A 21,420-nucleotide genomic window follows, 5' to 3' on the forward strand; every position below is an offset into this window, starting at 1 on the left:
ATAATAATATTTACCAAACATAAACTAGAAGTAACAGAAATAAACTATAAATTAGAATACGCAGAAAACGTATGCATCGAAATTAAAAACATCAAACAAAAAAACTCCTTGATATTAAACGCAATATACAGACCACCCAACTTAAGCACCATAAAATTCTTAGAAGAACTAAACAAATGGCTTTTAGCCACGAAAGTAGGCACCTCAGAATATTTATAATAATAGGAAACATTAATATAAACATTAGGAACATAAATAACAACACAGAACAATACCTAGACCTCTTATCGGCATATAACATAACCCCATCCATACAGTCGTATACACGAGAAGAGATAGTCGGAAACACAACAACCTCATCCTGCATTGATCATATAAATATAAGGGTCCCTCCAAACAGCCACACAGCAGCCATCATAACATGTAAACTGGCAGACCATTATTTCACAGCATTACAGTTACATACTGAACCAGAACCCATAACACTCACTGAGACTACAAAATAGTATTATAGCATTCTAAACGAAACAATAATAAACGACGAAATCAGAAAAACAGACTGGATGCAGATAGCACCTTTAGACTCAGCTAAAGCTGAGTAGTATGGGATGCGCTTTGAACCAGATCAAGATCAAGATAAGATATGGAATAGTGACGTGATTGGTTGAAGACGTCATTGTGGGCGTGGCTTCATAGGTTTGGAATGTTAGGAATTTCCCTGTGGGCATGTGTGTGAATGGCTTCAGTTCTTGTGTTTTGTTCGCGTATGGCATTATGGGTGATATTAGAGATAAGGATTCGTGTCAAAGTTTCAGTTCTTGTGTTTTGGTTCGCATCTGGAATTTTGGGCGATGGTAGAGATAAGGATTCGTGTTGTGATTGGTGGTGCACTTCTGACAAGATCAAGATAAGATAAGGAATCGTGAGGTGTGTGTGTTGTTATGAGATGTAGATAAGTGACGTCATTTGTTATTTGTAAATAAGTGACGTCATTTGTTAGTTGTAAATAAGTGACGTTATTGTTTTGAATAGAAAGGAAGATATATTAGAGATAAGGAATCGTGTATTGATTGGTGGGACACTTTAAGCAAGATCAAGATCAAGATCAAGATAAGATAAGGAATCGTGACGTGAATGTTTGTTGTTATAGAGTTTGGAATTTCGCTGGAGCCCTTGTCTATCAGTGACATCACGTGGTGTGTTTGGTGATATTTAGAGATAAGAATCGTGACGTTATGTGTTTGGAAATTTCTGGGGAACATGTCTCTCTGTGATATCACATGGTATTTTGGTTTGGCTATGGAATTGTGGGCGATGTTTTTGAGATAAGATATCTTGGAATTTTCCCAGGGTGACACACATCCGTCATTGTCGTCATGTTTTGTTTGGTTGTCTAATGATGGGTGTACTAATTTCCAATACATTATGGGGTATTTCTTTACTGTTAAAGGGTGGGAATTCTTAGAATATGTCGTGATGGAGGTTGTGATTAGGTTTTCTGAATAATTTAATTATATACTGGTGTCATTAAACACACATACATACACACACACACACACACATACACACATTAGACATGAAAAGTCGCTAATGTATCCATGTTGATACTCTAATATGTACCCTATGATTATTCTTATGAAAAAAAAAAACTATTCAATATTAGAATTACGCTTACCAAAAACATACGAGCAGTGATTATTGAAATTACAATTATCAATTGTTATGTTTAAGTTAAAAAAAAAATTAATTTACATTTCTTTCCAGAATGGGAACATCTTGGTACTATGCTTTTCTGAATAATTTAATTATATGCTGGTGTCTCTACGGTATTTTAAAATAAATAAATTAAAATAAACGGACAGTTAAATGGATTACAAAACCTTTTGTATGTATTCTAGAAATTCTAATGATAATTTAAAATTACTTACAGCTTTCCAGAATGGCTCTTCTAAATACGAATATTCCAAAAAAAAAAAAAAAAAATTCCAAAATAGTTGAATTTTATATCCACACCACAACACAAAAACCACAGAGAACGAAATTTCTGTAAATACTGTAACCTGAAATAGTTGAGTACTTCTTCCTTTAGATTACAGACCATAGATGCTATGTTATCGTCATGAGCAATATCCCCCAGCGAGGGTTTTCTTCAAAGGGTCTTTCATGAAGATGACATGAGTCACATCCATAAATTGCGGTATTGTTCAAAAGGTAGCATTTTCTCAAGTTTGGATATTTCTCAGATAATTACATATGACTAAGTGATTAGCATTCACATGTTTGCGATGACACATATCCTAAAATTATTCATTCTTCGTTACCGTCGGAATTTATTGGTGTAGTATATTAATGCTTACATTTAATTTTTTAAAACCAATATTGACTATTAATTTTACCTGCGATTCCTTGTGCTCTCAACCTATTTCTGTAACTGAATTTTTTCTTTCTTTCTTTAGCATTAGTATTTTTAAGTAACGGATATTTGCGAGAAACAAGAGTTTTTGAACTCGCCCTTGCGTTTTCTTTTAGAAATTTCTTATTATTTCAAATGAATATTAGCTCTGTAATATATACTTTGTTAATTACAGCTGCAATAATGATCATTATTATAGCTGTAAGCTTCTAGAAACTGTAGGCATTATTTCGAATTATTTTGTATTCTGTAAGTACTTGTAACAATGTGCTTTATGGCAGTTCGAACAATCAAACTTCGCACTTTATAACAATCTGAATGCGCATAGCAATAATTCTTAACAATGAGCTATATCGGAAGTTGTAACAATGTGTGTTTTTATCCGTCTTAATAATGTATATTGTTGCAGCTCAACAATGAGTTTCATAAGCGCTCTAACAATGTCTTGTTAATAATTATAACAAACGTTCTTTTTGTTGTAATATTTTATAATTTCGCTGTTTATATCCACAGAAGTAAAGAACATTGTTGATCATCGCGAATGACTCGTGAATAATGTAAATGTACAGTACCATTACGATTTTCAAAGTAATTAAGGACAGAAACAGGTAGCAGGTGACATATCATGGAAATAACGTTTCTCCCTAGATTTTATTATTCATTGCGATTTATGTGGTTGTCGCAGACTTCCTCTTCGACTTGTGTGTAGTCCGAAACATTGCCCAATCGTTTCATTTGTGGTGGGTGAAGTCGGAAGTCCTGACTGACTGCTTTAGTATTTTAATAATTACGCTCATTAAGTCCGCAGAGAACTCTGCGTGTGTGTGTGTGTGTGTGTGTGTGTGTGTGTGTGTGTGTGTGTGTGTGTGTGTGTGTGTGTGTGTGTGTGTGTGTGTGTGTGTGTGTAGTTTCGTTCACTCATTAAACCGTGACTACACTACTCTGCAGATCACTTATTTAACTCTTACATCAGAGAGTGCCGTGACCCCAGAATGAAAGGGCAACACCATCTGTCATAAGTATTAAAATACCTCGAAAATTCGTGCACTATTTGAATTGTCAGGAAAGCATTGTTGCGTCAGGAAAAAGGTACGAAATTTGCTTTGTTTTTGGTGTCATTCGCGTGACACGTTTCATGAACAAGTGACGGATGTCCAGTGATAACAGCTGAATCGCGTGACGTGGCTACCACGAGAGCCAACGGATGTTGCAAACTCGGTCGACAAGCAGTTTTACAAAGAACTGGCAGCAATATTTTATGATACGATTGGTAAGAAACTTTTCACAGTCAGGATTGGTTTTGAATGTCTCAAATTCGGAAGAAATAGTAATCTCTACTTTACAGCATTTTATACGTATCGCACTATAATTTTAAATTAGATAATTAAAACAATAATTTTAATAAGTTTAATATATTTAAAATAATTTCCATGCTGACATTTATATCATCATTTGTATAAAGTAGACAGTAAGCAAGCAATAAACACAGGAGACGTTTCAGATGATAAGTCAAATAAATTTAATGGCAATCTAGTATACATAATACTATACAACTAATTTTATCTATCATAAAATCTGTACAAATAAGAAGCCGAAAGAAAGCTAAATGCTTTGCTTTCTACTTGCGTAGTTTTAAATAGAAGCATCTTTATTATTTTCTGAACAAATATCACAAACTTTATTCTTGTCCCTTTGCCTGTGTTGTTATTGTCGGTCTGCTGGATTGCTAGGGTGTGGTCAGTGGAGACTGTATTAAAACATTCTGCATTTTTTTTTACTTTTTTTATTTAGTAAAGCATTCAACTTTTATTAGTAATTTTTAAGTCTTTTTTTCTTTCTTACTAAGGAAGTTTTTTTTTTCTCCTCAAATTATTCAAATAAAATTAGGGAGATACAAAGAGAGATAAGAAGTAAAAAGGAAGAGTGGTTAGATGAAATAGGTAAAGATACAACAGCAAAGGCAGAAAGAAATGACATAAAAGGTGTTTATAAAAATATTAATATGATGAGAGGAAGGAGAAAGATGCAAAGGACTGGAGCAATCAAGAATGAAAGAAGAATGAAATTCTGATAGAAAAAGAGAAGATATTACAAAGATGGGAAGAATATGTAAGTAAACTTTATGAAGATAGAGAAAGAGGAGAAAATCAAACGAAAGAGCGTAGCGGGCAGAGACTGTGCATCAAGAGGGTGGAATTGAATCTAGCAATTCAAAAGACGAAAGAAGGAAAATAGATGGTATACAGATAGAACGTATAAGGAATAGAAGTGAAAAAGGTATGGAAGTGTTATGGCAAATTATTAACGGAATTTAAGAGGAACAAGAATTACCAGAGGAGTTTAGAAGATCAATTCTTATCCCCATTCCAAAAAAGACGGGAGTTTGAGACTGTTACAATTTTAGAACGATAAGTCTTATAACTCACACAGCAAAAATTCTGGCACAAATAATCCCCCCCCACCCCCCCCCCCCCCCACCCCCCCCCCCCCCCACCCCCCCCCCCCCCCACCCCCCCCCCCCCCCACCCCCCCCCCCCCCCACCCCCCCCCCCCCCCACCCCCCCCCCCCCCCACCCCCCCCCCCCCCCACCCCCCCCCCCCCCCACCCCCCCCCCCCCCCACCCCCCCCCCCCCCCACCCCCCCCCCCCCCCACCCCCCCCCCCCCCCACCCCCCCCCCCCCCCACCCCCCCCCCCCCCCACCCCCCCCCCCCCCCACCCCCCCCCCCCCCCACCCCCCCCCCCCCCCACCCCCCCCCCCCCCCACCCCCCCCCCCCCCCACCCCCCCCCCCCCCCACCCCCCCCCCCCCCCACCCCCCCCCCCCCCCACCCCCCCCCCCCCCCACCCCCCCCCCCCCCCACCCCCCCCCCCCCCCACCCCCCCCCCCCCCCACCCCCCCCCCCCCCCACCCCCCCCCCCCCCCACCCCCCCCCCCCCCCACCCCCCCCCCAATTTTTGATTGTAATTGTTCTTCAAGGCAACGTTGGCATACTAGCCACAACGATACATAATAATGTAAGCTGAATTATGTATTAGCATCATAATGCCCTGTACACCACTTGAAAGTCTTGAGAGTACACAACAGGAATTTGATGATGATGGTGGTGGTGATAACAGCAATTACCGGTATTCGATGTTAGTCCCTCCTATTATTCTCTTGTAGCTTAATCCCAGCATTCGCACCATTATATAAAAGCATTTGCAGAAGTCCATTTTGAAATTTTCCAGTATAGATTTTTTTTTTCTTTTGCGATGCATAATTGATTTGTGTAGAAGAAAATGATCGTAGTGTCAGATTTTAGGAGTAAGGGTAGTGCGAAACACTTTTCACCCCCAGATTTTTCGGGTAAAATATGAATGTTCAAATTTTGCCCAAAACGATACGATGACATGATTTAAATGAGATTCCCATTTCATTAGGTAATCCGCAGATAATAGTGTGTGTGTGTGTGTGTGTGTGTGTGTGTGTGTGTGTGTGTGTGTGAACAAGTTCCTTGATTCTATTTTTTTATTTGTTTTGTTTAGTGATGAATATTCTTGACTTTCGGCATTCTCAACTAAAGTTGTTTCATTGTCGAACTTGGAAAATCAAGCAAATGGTTGTCAATTTAAGATTTTAAGTGGAACCTGTGACATAGTAAATTAATTAATTAAGAAACACGTAAACACCACAGTGATATCTTTAATTAGTAAAAGGACAAATATTTCGTACTAAAATTAATAGTACATCTTCAGTGTCTGTTACAGTAATAGGAATGGAATACAAGTAAAACGTTCGGTGGATCACCTATTAAAATACAATTGTTACCGAGTGCTAGGAAATAATAGAAATAACAAATTTAATCTATTAAGATAAATGGTTTTTTACATAAGATAAAAGTCTCCCAGATCTTTGAGAAAGAAACAGAGTCGTTTCTATTTAAATTCGGTCGGCGTAAGATAGTTTCACAACTTTCTTAGAAAAAGCGTTCATATTTGAATCTGCATCTATGGAGGAGAACTACTTTATCCCACTGGACACTATGAGTAGAGTCAATACTGTGCTGCGCCAGACCAGACTTCAGAGGTTTGTTATAATCAATATAATATTGGTGTTCTTTTATTCTTTTTTTCCAAAGAACAGCCAGTTTGTCCAAAATAAGAGACATCGCATTCGCAAGGTATTTGGCAAACGCCAGCCAAAGATAGAGAAGACAGTTTTTTGTAGAAGGTAATAAAGAAGAAATTTTGTTGATAGGAATATATGTTGGAATCGATTGATACTTTTTCAGAATTCTACCTATAGGTTCTAATATTCCCTGAATGTACGGAATAGGAACCCTGCGGGCTGTTGAAGAAACTGTAGGTATTGGAATATAAGAGTCAAGTATCTGTTGGATTTGATTGGAATTGTAATCATTTGATTCCATTAACTTTTTAATGATGGAAAGTTCTTGTTGTAAGATTATTGGGGAAGAGCAAACTTTATGTGCTCTATGAATTAGAGATTTAAGAATGCCAAATTTTTGAGACGTGTGGTGCGCAGATATTTTGTGAATGTATCTGCTAATAAATGTGCGTTTTCGAAAGACGCTTGTAGACAAGGTACCAGAAGACGTTCTAGTAAGGAGGATGTCCAAAAATGGTAAAGTACCAGAGTTTTCTTTTTCCAAATTGGATGCATGCGTGAAGGTTATTTATCCGTTGTAGAAAAGTGGAAAGTTCATCTTCAGTGTGTGGTCAAACAGCAAAAACATCATCGGCGTAACGGTACCAAAGAGGTGGTTGAGGATGAATGGATGATAACATAGTATCTTCGAATTGTTTCAAATAGTAGTTTGCCAAAGGTGGACACAGAGGGCTACCCATGGCAGTTCCTTCAATTTGTTTGTAGATTTTGTTTTTCCAACTGAAATAACCTGAGGGGTGGCATACTCGAACACTCTTGCGATATCTGAAGGTTAATCTTCATATAAAGAATTGACTGTGTCGGTTAATGGGATATTGGTGAACAGAGAAATGATCTCAAAATTGACTAACATTTCATAATCTATAATTTTAATATCCTTGATTTTTTCAAGAAAATCTGTTGAATTTTTTATATAGGATCTGGAATGACCAGTGAGAGCACTTAAGGAACGTGATAATACTTTTGCAATCCGATAAGTTGGAGAATCAATGCAATTCACGGTAGGTTGTACAGGACAGCTTTCTTCATGGATTTTAGGGAGTCCATATAGACGAGGAGTTCTTCCAAAGTAGGTGAGTATTTTATTCACGTAGTTAGGATTCCAACTGATAACCTCAAGTAATTTATTTCATTTCAGATTATTTATCAAATTACCAACTAACAACCAACCTGATAATTTTGTCGTTTTACTAATTAAAGATATCACTGTGGTTTTTACGTGTTTCTTTATTAATTATTTATTAATTAATCAAATGTTTGATTTCTACTCATCGGGTTGTCTTCGGTAGCGAGTTTTAAAATCTTGTTTTTGTTCTAGTTTCATTCACTCCTCTCCGTTTTTTTTATTTTTTATTTCTTTATAATGACAGTGTACAATCTTGAGATAAATGACAAATGACATAGAAGACTGTACTTGCAACAAACGGAGGAGCGACCTTCGCTTTACTGCTGTCTTGACTTCATTTCTGGTAAAAGTGATGTCTTCTCAAATGTCCTCTTCAGTTTACGGAAAATATGGAAGTCAGATTGAGCAACGTCTGGATTGCGTGATGGCTGATTAAGTCTTGAATTTCTGGATTCATTCGTATGCTTTTGTGAGTTCAGTCGAGTTTGTGTTGATAGTAAAGCAGTTATGTGTCAGGGCGAACAAATCTGCGCCTTAATTTTTTGCAGTTCCGACGTAACTCTTGCTTAGAGAGCATGGTGGTGCCACAAAGGATGAATCCTGAAATCTTGTCAAAAACTTCATCATTCGCAATAAGCAACTTTCGTTAACTAATGAAAGTCAGTGTGGGCGGTTCTTTTACATCACTCTGAAACTCCATCATTGCACGATGAACCGGTTTAATTTTCACTGCTTCCATAATTCCAAGACCTCTACTGGAAGAATTTTTTTTTAAAATTCCATTCGTGTTTTTTTTTTTTACCAAAGTGTATTCTTGATCATGATTACTACGCATATATTTTGGTTGACAAGAAGTAATATCGGATTAGTCCCAATTAATTAATTCACCGAAAAAGGCTCAGCAGAGTTTTATCTTTGTTATATTTATCTCAGCTAATAACCAACCTGATTTGTATGCGGTTACTGAGGTTAGTTTCTTTAAAAATAAAAAAACAATAAAAAATTTCGTGTATCTCAAGGGATGTCTTCATAGTTTAAATGTTACTACTTTTTAACTCAATTACAAATCCCCATGAGTGGAGAACTACCCAGAACTATTGCCATTAAACATCAAAGAATTTTACCAATCTCTGATATACCAATGTAACTCATGTGGGACGACAACGTTGACAAATAGTTCTTCTCACTACAAATCAAAAGAATAAACTGAAATTTTATTCTGTTTAATGTCAGTTGCATTCACGTTTGCTATATAGAGTATATCTTGGATAACATTGAGAATAAACGTTTTTCAGTATGTTGAACTTCCTGTGCGAAATGATTTTAATTTATAGTAATTCATCTGTAAGTGATTTTTTATAAGAAAAAAAATTATTTTAATTTATAGTAATTAATTTTAATGTTCGTCTGGCATGAATCCTATTTTAGAGTTAACGTAATTTCAATTTGAGATCCGGCATAATTTTGTTTATTAATTTTTCATTAATAAAAAATAAAAATTAATAAAAAACGAAATATATTAACTAAAATTTACGTTATGCTCATCTCATTTACTTAAATAATCTACATATATTTTGTGTTACAATCTTAATTCAAGTTACAGATCATTTCTGCAGACATGCGAACTACGGTATCCTCCCTCCCTCCCACTCACTCTCACTCACACACACACACACACACACACACACAAAGACAATAAATATAATGACGAAAGTCACAACTTGAATGTGAACATATGCTAGTCTCTTGGCATTGAATAGGTTTGAGTCGCCTCTTCCATTGAAGCTGGTTGAAAATCTCTCATAATCTTGCGAACGGTTTATGGGAAAGGATAACATAATCCGGTATCTTCTGATGGTTAGTTAGAATTTTTCAAGTACTGTTGTGATTATTTTCGTACGTGTGCAACCTTAAAAAATAAGAAATACAGAGTTTTCCCAAGTAGCAATGCAGTCTATCCTTGAATGCAACTATGACTCCACTCTTGCCAAGTTTCAGATGCAGTTTTAGTAGCTAGACGTTGTCCATTGACCACTATTTTGCAGTTTGTGCCAACAAGCAATGTTGGCACAATGAATATAATACGACTGGGAAGTCGCCGCTAGATGGATTCGTAATGTGTAGTGTTCGTGCAAGCTCCAGATAGGATAAGTATCATTTTCAGTTATCGATACAAATTACTCAATATTGTGTAGTTTTGTTTTGTTTGCCTTGCGTATTTTAGTGCGTCTATTTTTGGTGTGTTATAACGTATAATTTGACAAAACACGTTACAGATAAGTATGGCACCTGTGCGAAGGAAAATGGCGGCCAGTAATGAAGGTTCGCCATCTTTATCAAAGAACGGTAGCATAAAAGAAATGAGTCAGTGTACTAGCTGTGAAATGTACGCTTTGCGGAGTGCGGTAGGAGTGTGGTTAGATGATAATAAAGGATTGAATGTGTGTAGATTGTAGAAAATGTAGGGAGAATGCGGAATTGAAGTGTATTTCGGATCGTGAGTGTGATATTTTTGTCAACCTTCAGAATGAAGGAAATAGGGATATGACAAGAAACGGCAAGGTTGTACATGAAAATTGTGAGAGTGTGAATGTAGAAAGTGTGAATGATAGTGTAAATGGTTTCTCAGAGAACAAAAAAGCTGAGATAGATGCATTGAGTGAGATCGCGTTGTTGAATAGTGCGATACAAAGAGCAAAACAGCAGCTAGAGTGCATGAACAAAAGTAGACTGAATGAACCAACCAAAAATAAAAGGTATGACAGGAAAATTAGACGTATGAATGTGAACATGAACAAAATGAAGGATAGAGTGCTGTATGGAGACTCGTTAGTACGAGGTGTGTTAGTAGAGGATTTAACAAAATCGTACCAACCTGGTGCGACCATAAAGGACGTAACTGCGTCTATTAGAGAGCAAAAGGAAAGGGTGAAAGAAATGATTGTTGTGGCAGGTACGAATGATTTGAAAGGAGATAAAATGGAAATGATAGAAGACCTGAATGAATTGTTTGAGGTAGTAAAAGAAAAGAGTGAGAGAGTTAGAATGATTAGTCTTTTGCCACGGTATGACAGTGAAATGTTTAAAAGGAGGGCTATAATTGCAAATGACTTTATGCGTGGGTTATGTATGACGAGTGGTGTGGAATTTGTGGATGTGTGGAGTGAGATTGATGGGCGAAAGGATCTATATAAGATGGATGGCTTGCATTTGAATGGTTACGGTGTACGAAGACTTGAGAAAGTGTTGCTGAATGTAGTGGATGTGCAAATTCAGGGACACTAGATTTGTTGGGGGGAGGAGTAGAGATACAGTCCTTATGGAGGCAGTTGAATGTAAGAATGAATATAATATGCCAGAGCAAATAAGGACAACAACTCTGAGTGGGATAGTTAATATAAGGCATCAAGGTAGGGTTGGGGCTAATGGGGGTCTTAAATTCATGTACACTAATACTAGGAGTATTAGGAACAATAAGGAAGAGCTTTTGGCCATGGTTGGCACTTCCAGACCACAGGTTATAGGTATTAGTGAAACATGGCTGACTGTAGATGATATAACTAGTGGGATTGAATGTGATGGGTATAGTGTGTTCAGGAATGACAGAGAGAATAAAATGGGGGGAGGAGTATTGTTGATGATAGCTGATGAGCTCCAGCCAAGGATAATAGAAGTTGAATTGCAGGATAGAGAAAAGAGCACATTTGAGGCCATTTGGTGTGAGATTGTGGCTAGCAGAACTAAATATACAATTGGGTGCTGCTATAGACCAGGTGATGGAAAAGATGGCGGTGACAGTATGCACAAGCAAATAGAAGAAATGGGTGGAAGGAGGGTGATTATTATGGGAGATTTCAACTATGGTCGCGTTGATTGGAGTGAGGAGAGGACACACGGGAGGAAGGAACTGGATTTTATGCGGTTATTAAGGGATAACTATCTGCGACAGCATGTAATGGAAAATACTAGGGGTCAGAGAGTGCTTGACCTAGTAATTACATCTGAGGATTTGGCTGTAACAAATATGACCACATTGCCACCAATCGGTGAGAGAGATCATAGGGTCTTAACTTGGGAGGTGGCTAAAGGTGCAGAATTTTCAATTAAGACAGGGTACATGTGGAATTATCGGTTCGGAAAGTATGACAAGCTTAGGAGTTTGATTGGTTCAGTGCCATGGCATGCACAACTGCAAGGACTAGAAGTTGATAGTGCATGGGAGGTAGTTAAGAAGTGCTTGCATGAAGCAATGGCTGACTGTATACCTAGAGTCCGAATAATAAATCAAGTAGGGGTTAAATGGATGAATAACACCATTAAGCTTGAGTTGCAAAAAAAGAAACAACTATGGAGGGAATTTAAGGAGAAGGGTGACCGGCAGGCACATGAACGGTATAAAGCGCAGGCCAGAAGGGTGACGAGTGTGGTAAGAAAAGCAAAAAAGGATTACGAAAGAACATTGGCCATGCAGGCTAAAGAGAATCCTAAACAGTTTTTTAGATATGTAGCAAGTAAAAGGAAAAATGTACATGGCAGATTGATTTTAAAGAATGCCGATGGTAGGGAGGTAACTGAATCAGTTGAGATAGTTGAGTTACTGAGTGAGCACTTTGCAAAAGTATATCATCCAGGTGGTGACATTGCAGAAACGAATAAACCAGTAGATTATACGGGAATTGTGGTTAATGAAGTGGAGGTGAGTAGTCTATTGCATAACCTCAATGTCAATACATCTGTGGGATTGGATGGTATACCAGCTCGTGTTGTACGAGAAGCAGCTAAAGAATTGTCAGTACCCTTGACCATTTTGTATAATTTGAGTCTCGGGTCTGGGTTAGTCCCGAGCGGGTGGAAAGAGGGGAAAATAGTTCCACTGCATAAAGGTGGTTCCAAGACTGCTGTTGTAAATTACCGACCGATTAGCATATCAGGAATCATTGTCAAGGTCTTAGAGAAAATAGTCAAGAGGAAAATACAAGATTGGATAGAAGAAAATGGGATACTGTATCGGGGACAGCATGGTTTTGTGAAGGGTAGGTCATGCCTCAGTAACTTGCTCACGTATTATAACACAGTGACGGCTGAACTGGATAAGGGTAATGGGTTTACGGTGATTCTACTGGACCTTGCCAAGGCCTTTGACAGGATTCCACATGGAATTCTAATCAGTAAATTGCAGCATATGGGAATGGACATAGGGTTGGTGAGATGGATATAGAGGGTGGTTGACGGAGAGATATCAGAGAGTGGTTTACTCGGGAGTAGAGTCCACAAGACGGCCTGTGACTAGTGGTGTGCCACAAGGATCTGTTCATGGACCACTGCTGTTTAATTTTTTCATAAATGATATAGGAAATGATCTGAGAGGAACAGTTCATTTGTTTGCGGATGATGCGAAGTTGGGTAGGGCAATAGTGAATGCAGATGACGTCAAAATTTTGCAGGATGATTTGGATAGATTGGAGGTCTGGGCTGAGGAGAATGGATGTCAGTTTAATGTGGCAAAATGTAAGGTTATGCATTTTGGGGTGAAAAGATTGGCGGCAGTTTACTGCATTGGTGGAACCGTGCTCCAGGAAATTGATGAGGCACGAGATTTAGGAGTGTTGGTAGATAAGGAATTGAAATTTAGGGGACACATTGCAAAAATGACCAAAACAGCTCATCAAATCACTTGGTTGCTGAAGAATACGTTGACAAGCAGAGACAAGCAGGTTATTGTTCCTCTGTAATCGAGCCTTGATAAGACCCCATCTAGACTACTGTGCTCAGATTTGGTCACCTAGGTTTCTTCTTGATGGGGAGGAGGTGGAGAGGATCCAGAGGCGAGTGACCAAGATGATAGCAGGTCTGTGGAATGAACCGTATGAGAATAGGTTGAGGATTTGTGGGTTGCAAAAATTGGTTGATAGGCGGAGAAGGGGAGATATGATTGAGACATTCAAATTACTGAAGGGTTTCTATAAAATTGATTCAGAAGATATTTTTGAGAACAGGGCTGGTTGTGGGAGGACTAGGGGACATCCATGGAAACTGGGCAAAAGTGTGGTTAGTAAAGGTGTTAGAGCTCGGTTCTTTACTTTTAGAGTAGTGAATGAGTGGAATGCACTCCCTGAGTCTGTAGTCGATGCTGTGACAGTGAATGAGTTTAAGGCGAGGTATGATAGATACTGTATGAATGTCAAATAGTTGTGATGAATATGATTTGGGGCCTCCCTCGATGAGTCTAATGACTCCCTTGAGTTGCCCGTAATAATAGTAATAATAATACATAATGCATAAAAGGGTTATAGGATTACAGAGTAGCATGAAACTGAAACTGCGGTCTGGTTCATCATTAAAGTAAAGATGTCAGGTGATTATGCGATATCTCAGAAATGTCTTTGCTCGATTTCACAATATATTATTCAATCCTTCCTATCTTGCGGATTGTTGAGACTTAAGAATTTTTTACAATGCAGATTGATTTTATTATTAACAATGACATTTGTTATTTCCTATTTATATGCCGTTTATTTTTAAGTTTAGTAGAGCTTATGATAAAAAAATTCAACCAACTTCACCGGAAATGTATTTCGTTTATCTCTGTCCATTTCTAGTCAATCTTCTTCATAATAAATAAGACATTCCTCTGAATATATTTCTTTAAATTTGGATCGTAATTATGCAATATCGTGGTTGGAATCTATGATTAGTTTGAACAACAAATGAAAACTTCTGTTTTAAATAAGCTTTTCTAATGTGGTTCAAAATTAACAAAGTTAATATAAATTAAGATATCGCCTTCCTTACTTTTATCACAAGCTTTTTTTAATAGCAATACATCATGGAAGATAGAAACCCTATAGTATAATAATACAGCAAATTAATATAATGTATAATACAATAATATAATACAGTGAAGAGCTTTATACTTTGACGGGACGAATTCGTCATAAAATATTATTACCAGAATCACTTGCGTTTATTTTAAATGTCTTTATTTGTAATTTGTAAAATTTTCAGCTTAGTTTCATAGCCATTTTCAATACAGTTATAGGAAAACTCTAAAAAGAACAACAATTCAATTGAAAGCACGTGATATTACGTACACTATCGGCTGCAGGAGAATAGCTCCATCTGAATTAATTGATATTCAAAATAAATTACAATAAATTAATTTAGTTAAAAATTATTTTTAACTAATTTGTTTTAAATATAAACAAACTAATTTTGTTTTAAATATAAGCAAAAATTAATTACAAATTAAGGAACATATGAATGGTGAGTATTAGTCAGTATAACTTCCCAAAAATTGAGAAAGTTTTAGACAATCGCTTTTGTTCAGATTCGGGTTGTGAATGTGTGCTTCACAGCTTACTTTGTAGAGTCTTTCCCGAAAAAAATAACTTTTGTGTAACAATTCGGTTTTGTTCCACTGACTCCTGTGTTTTGTAGATAATGCGTAGGTTGCTAAACTGAATTTCTTGGGTTCTTTAAGTGAAATGTATTCCTGATTTTCTTCAAGACGAATTTATGCAGAACGACCACTCAGTCTGTCCATAATAACAAAAGCCACAAGAGCAGGGGATTCTGTAAACTCCAGGATAAGAGAGAGGAGGATATTTGCCGTTAGTTGAGATAACGAAGGTATTAAGTTAGCGAACTGGACGGAAAGCGACTTGTAAGTTAATCTGTCCTCCTTTAGGAAGGCCTTTTAATGGTTTCAGGGCATTTCGTCCAATCCCTACATTTCGTCTATTACTTTTCTCGTCCAGTAGGACATTTCGTCCAATCTTTCATGATAGGCCAAGGAGTTACAAGTAACTTGTGATCATTAATAATAGTCAGTTAACACAAAAGAGAAGGGCGCAAGACAATATGCAAGCTCCACTCTCACACGTTAGGTTAGGTTATTCAGGTTGGTCACTTGGCATAGTGGTAGGTCAGTCAGGTGACAATAATAGTCAATTGACATCGATGGGACAAATTGAGATTGGACGAAATATTCGACCGGGCCGAGTGTTCGTTGGACAAACTTATAAAAGGATAAAAAATCTTGGACCATCTGCCTTTAACACATGGAATACAAATTCTGGGTAATTATTCTTGAGGAGGATTAGAACACACGTTATACTGACTAGGTATAACGTGTGCTATATAACATAATTATTTTATGTATATTATTTCTGGGAAAACACCCATGTTACTCCTCTTAATAAACTATTATAATTACGGCTATTTTGACTGCTTGAGTTTAGGAGTACCCCTGTTTAAATGTCATTGGCTATTTACTCATGGATTCTTTGGACATTGTAGATGTAAATGTACAATAAAGTATATGTAGCATAAGGAAAAGAAATTTACACATACCTTTTTTCCTGGTGTTACGGCTTTTCCTCTTTCTGTGATGTCGAAAAACTACTGAGTGTGTGTGGGGGGGGATAGGCAGTTTGGGAGAATTAAGTTAGAAAAACCCGGTTTTTTCCATAATATATATAAACATATATATTATATTATATAGGATGGTGAAGAGGTGAAAGGGTTGATTTTTTAAAATAGGGAGGGGGAAGGGGAAAGGTGGTTGACGGGGTGCAGTCCGTTTCGACTATTCTTGGTCGTCATCTGAACACATTGGGAAAATGGATGCTACGTCAGGTCGGGTGTGTGCTTCTGTTTTTGAAGTGTTTGTGTTGTCGCCTATTGGTCGGGGTTGTGACCTCAATTTTATGTTGTGAAGCTCCTAAACCTCGGAGATTATGTAGGGCCTGTGTACGTTGATAGAGTTCGCGTCACACTTTATAGCTATTGTTTCCCATATTCTCAGCATTGCTTCACTGTCTTGTCTGTCTGCTATGATGGCATTGTCGATCTGCGGGGTATGTTTTTGTTCAAGGGCGTGAACAGCTATTTCCGTTTTTCCTGTGCTTTGTATTCGATTTTTCTTTTTGATGTTACGTTGTTTAATGTTTAAATGTTCTGGAATAGGGATGTACAGTTACGGAAGTGTTCTTGTAGTCTTGCCCATAAAGACCTGAAGGTGGAACCTGTGTAGGTGATGTCACAGTCTTTTTGGCAGGGAAATTTATAGACTACATTGTGCTGTTCAAATATTTCTTTCTGTGTGTGAGGTTTGATGGATTTTAGGAGGTTTGCCAGTTTTTGGTTTGTGGTGAATACCAGTTTGTAGTCAGTATGTTTTGAAGATGTACAGGGTGTTCGGGATAAATTTGACAGTTTCGTAAGGAAAAAGAAAATCTTCTTTGTATCTATTAAATTTAATGAATTGACAAAAAAACATTACAGGCAGAGTTAATTACAATACTATCAACAAGATTTACTCAAAATAACCACCATTAGCATCGATCACAGCTTCAATTCTGCTTCGGAACCTCGAACAAGCTGATGCTACAGTCTCCCTGGGAAGGGCCGCAAAAACTGTTTTAATTTTATCCATTAACTGGGCTTTTGTATTACTGGAAGTGCGATTGGTGTCTTTTTCAACTGCGCCCCATACAAAATAATCCATGGGGTTAAGGTCTGGGGAGTTTGGAGGCCAAACATTTGGACTGGTGAAGTCGTAGAAATTTTCAGACAACCATTTTTGACTTTTCCCAGAGGTGTGGCAAGGGGCCGAATCCTGCTGCCATACATACGGCCTACCATTGGCTACCCTTGTTATCCAGGGCTTGACTACAGTTAGCAACTCCACGAACAAAGCCCGAATTCCAATGCCAGGGTTCTTCAACACCTGTTCCTGCAGATTTGCGAGGAATTCTGCTGTACGAACGCAATCAGATCGTCTGCTAGGGATCTTTCTTCTTGCTACATCCTCGTAGTCACCATTGCAAGTCTCTAGTTCATGCCTGATTGTTTTTACTGTATTCAGGGAGCATTGGGCAGCAGTCATAATATCCTTATTTTGATGGCGGGCACGAATCATCATGATACAAGTTATTCTCTTCCATGATTCAGGTGGGTTCCAGCTATCCATCCTTTCTGACATCTTGTATATGAATGAAGAAGGGTCCAAACTTTTAAATGAAGAGAAGTGTGTGTTAATACATGTAACTTACGGAAAAATATAATTAATTATAAATATGTCAAATTTATCCCGAACACCCTGTATTTATAGGCTTTGTATGTGTTTTGTGTGTATGGTAGTTTGATAATTTTTTTGTATAGCGAAGTTCGTTTTGGCACTTGGGTTGTTTTGGCGGATTTTTGCCATCTTATTTGCGTAGTTAATGAGTTGTGTAGTTAATCAGTAATGTTGGTCTTGTTAATCAGTAACTACGCAAACAAGACGGCAAAAAACCGCCAAAACAACCCAAGTCCCAAAACGAACTTCCCTACACAAAAAATTATCAAACTACCATACACCCAAAACACATACAAAGCCTATAAATACATCTTCAAACATACTGACTACAAACTGGTATTCACCACAAACCAAAAACTGGCAATCCTCCTAAAATCCATCAAACCTCACACACAGAAAGGAATATTTGAACAGCAACAGCACAATGTAGTCTATAAATTTCCCTGCCAAAAAGACTGTGACATCACCTACACAGGTTCCACCATGAGGTCTTTATGGGCAAGACTACAAGAACACTTCCGTGACTGTAACATCCCTATTCCAGAACATTTAAACACTAAAAAATGTAACATCAAAAAGAAAAATCGAATACAAAGCACAGGAAAAACGGAAATAGCTGTTCACGCCCTTGAACAAAAACATACCCCGCAGATCGACAAGGCCATCATAGTAGACAGACAAGACAGTGAAACAATGCTCAGAATATGGGAAACAATAGCTATAAAGTGTGACGCGAACTCTATCAACGTACACAGGCCCTACATAATCTCCGAGGTTTGGAAGCTTCACAACATAAAATTGAGGTCACAACCCCGACCAATAGGCGACAACACAAACACTTCAAAAACAGAAGCACCTACCCTACCTGACGTAGCATCCACTTTCCCAATGTGTTCAGATGACGACCAAGAATAGTCGAAACGGACCGCACCCCGTCAACCACCTTTCCCCTTCCTCCTCCCTATTTTAAAAAATCAACCCTTTCACCTCTTCACCATCCTATATAATATAATATATATGTTTATATATATTATGGAAAAAACCGGGTTTTTCTAACTTAATTCTCCCAAACTGCCTATCCCCCCCCACACACACTCAGTAGTTTTTCGACATCACAGAAAGAGGAAAAGCCGCAACACCAGGAAAAAAGGTATGTGTAAATTTCTTTTCCTTATGCTACATATACTTTATGGTACATTTACATCTACAATGCCCTAAGAATCCATGAGTAAATAGCCAATGACATTTAAACAGGGGCGCTCCTTAACTGAAGCAGGCAAAATAGCCGTAATTATAACGTATAAAGTATAATATGTTCCTTAATTTGTAAGTAATAATAGTCAGTTGACATCGATGGGACAAAATGAGATTGGACGAAATATTCGACCGGACAAGGTGTTCGTTGGACAAACTTATAAAAGGACAAAAAATCTTGGACCATCTGCCTTTAACACATGGAATACAAATTCTGGTAATTTCTTCTTGAGGAGGATTAGAACACACGTTATACTGACTAAGTATAACGTGTGTTATACCTAGTCAGTATAACGTATATGTTCTTTAATTTGTAAGTAATTTTTGTTTATATTTAATTTAAAAATAATTTTAACTAATTAATTTATTGTAATTTATTTTGAATATCTATTAATTCAGATGGAGCTATTCTCCTGCAGCCGAAAGTGTACAACTGATTTTTTTTTTTTTTTTGGAGGGGGAGGGGGTTCTTATTAGTGCATTGACAATGGCTAAACTTAGCCGAAACTTTTACAAATGAAGATATTTAAATTAAACGTAAGTGTGGTAATAATATTTTATGATGAATTCTTCCTCTTACGTCTCGATTTCTAAAAGAAATCAGGAGACGTTTTGTTTTGAATAAACATGCATTCTGCAGTTAATTTCATTATGATGCTTGCTTAAAATAGCTGTCGGTCTTATGAACCATAATAAAGACCTCCATCCTATCCTTCTGTACTAATTCCAGTCATTTCTTGATATGTTTATGAGTGTCTCCACTCTATCAAAGGAGGAAATTCTGGAATCCTCTCTGCTGTAGGTTTCGATATGTTATCTGCACTTGACTGAGTCCATCTGCGTACTTCCACTTATCAAACCAAATCTGCAATTACACCAAATGGCGTTATAAGAGGCTATCAGGCGTCTTAAGTGGAACATCCTGTTGCTGACGTAATGTATTGCCTCCTTAAAACTTGGTTATGTTTGCACCACCCTGACGACCATCTGTTCTATAAAGTGATTGAGAAAGGGTTAATCTATAAGGTCTCCTTTATTTAGATACATTAATGTTAGTTTAACCGCTAGTCTCAGCACAACATTGGCCAACTTCTATCAATGCAGTATACGTAAGCCTTTTAAATGTGATTTATTTAAGGTTTCATTTTTATCCAAAAGATAGCGCCACCATAAATACTTCAAAGTAAGAAGGACAAAGTCATCGAAATCAGTAATGATTACATCATTTTTTTTTTTTTAAATTGAAAGTTCCTTCACTATGCTGAAATATTTTTACCGTAGTTACTCGTAAATGCAACTAGAATCGATATTTCCTTAATATTATCACCCATTTTAAAAAGTTTAGAAATTTTGAAGATGTTAAAAATTAAAATAGCAAATAAGTATCAGACTCATTCATGTTAGTGTGTCATAAAGTGTACGTCTTTTAAATACATAAAAGCAAAAACAATAACAAAAAATTCTTTTGTTATTAATTTCCATAGCCGTTCTTCTCACACGTAAGTCAAGGAGCATTAAAACAAGGCATAAAAAATGTAAACTAAAGGATGAAATTATTTCAGTATTTTTAAATCTCGAACTAATTTCAACCTTTGTTAATATTTTCCTGTTAGTATTAACAGCATTCACAATCATATTGACTATTTAGTTCAAAGAATTACGGATCTTTGACTCCTAGTTTTTTTTTTTTTTTTTTTTTTTTGCGCTGTGTTATTGCTTAATATATCTCCCAACTTATATAATAATAGTAGCAGGGAAAGTAGATCGTCATTGAACTTGTTGGAAAAACACTCAAGTATTTGCCTGTCACTATATGGTATAAAATGCATTGTCCTGAAGTACGAAAGCGTAACATATGTTATCGTACTTTAAATAGTGTGCCCAAGTAAACGTAGTCTCGACGGTGTCTTACCATTTGTCTTATGATTGGAAATACTTAAGTTCGAATCTCATATGGGACTTGTTACCTTTATAGAGGTTTGTCGTGTTAGCTGGTCTCGTAAGAAGGCAGCAGCGTTTCTCATCCCCATAAAATGAACAAACTGGTTAAAGAACGCACTTGGTTAGAAGATATAACACGCTCATATCCCTTGTTAATTCTGCCTTAGTTTCAATCCAACCCACTTTAATCAATTGAACAGCGATCAGGTAAATACACGAGAGGAAACTAAAAAGTTCTGATAAACACCTAGAATAAAAATTGTATTAAATAAAACTTTTCTTTTAGGATATATATAAGAAGACATGCCAGAGGTTGGGAAGAAATTTGAAGACATTTTTTTCCCCTTGATCCGAAAGGCTTTTATCTTCTACTGTCTTCACATTCTCATTTCCCCCCAAAAAAGGACTAGACGTAAGTAGTTGCTGTAACTTTTTT

This window comes from Typopeltis vanoorti, chromosome 1 (assembly GCF_054136105.1).
Source record: "Typopeltis vanoorti isolate ZY-2024b chromosome 1, IOZ_Tvanoo_1.0, whole genome shotgun sequence".
In the NCBI taxonomy this organism is placed as follows: domain Eukaryota; kingdom Metazoa; phylum Arthropoda; class Arachnida; order Uropygi; family Thelyphonidae; genus Typopeltis; species Typopeltis vanoorti.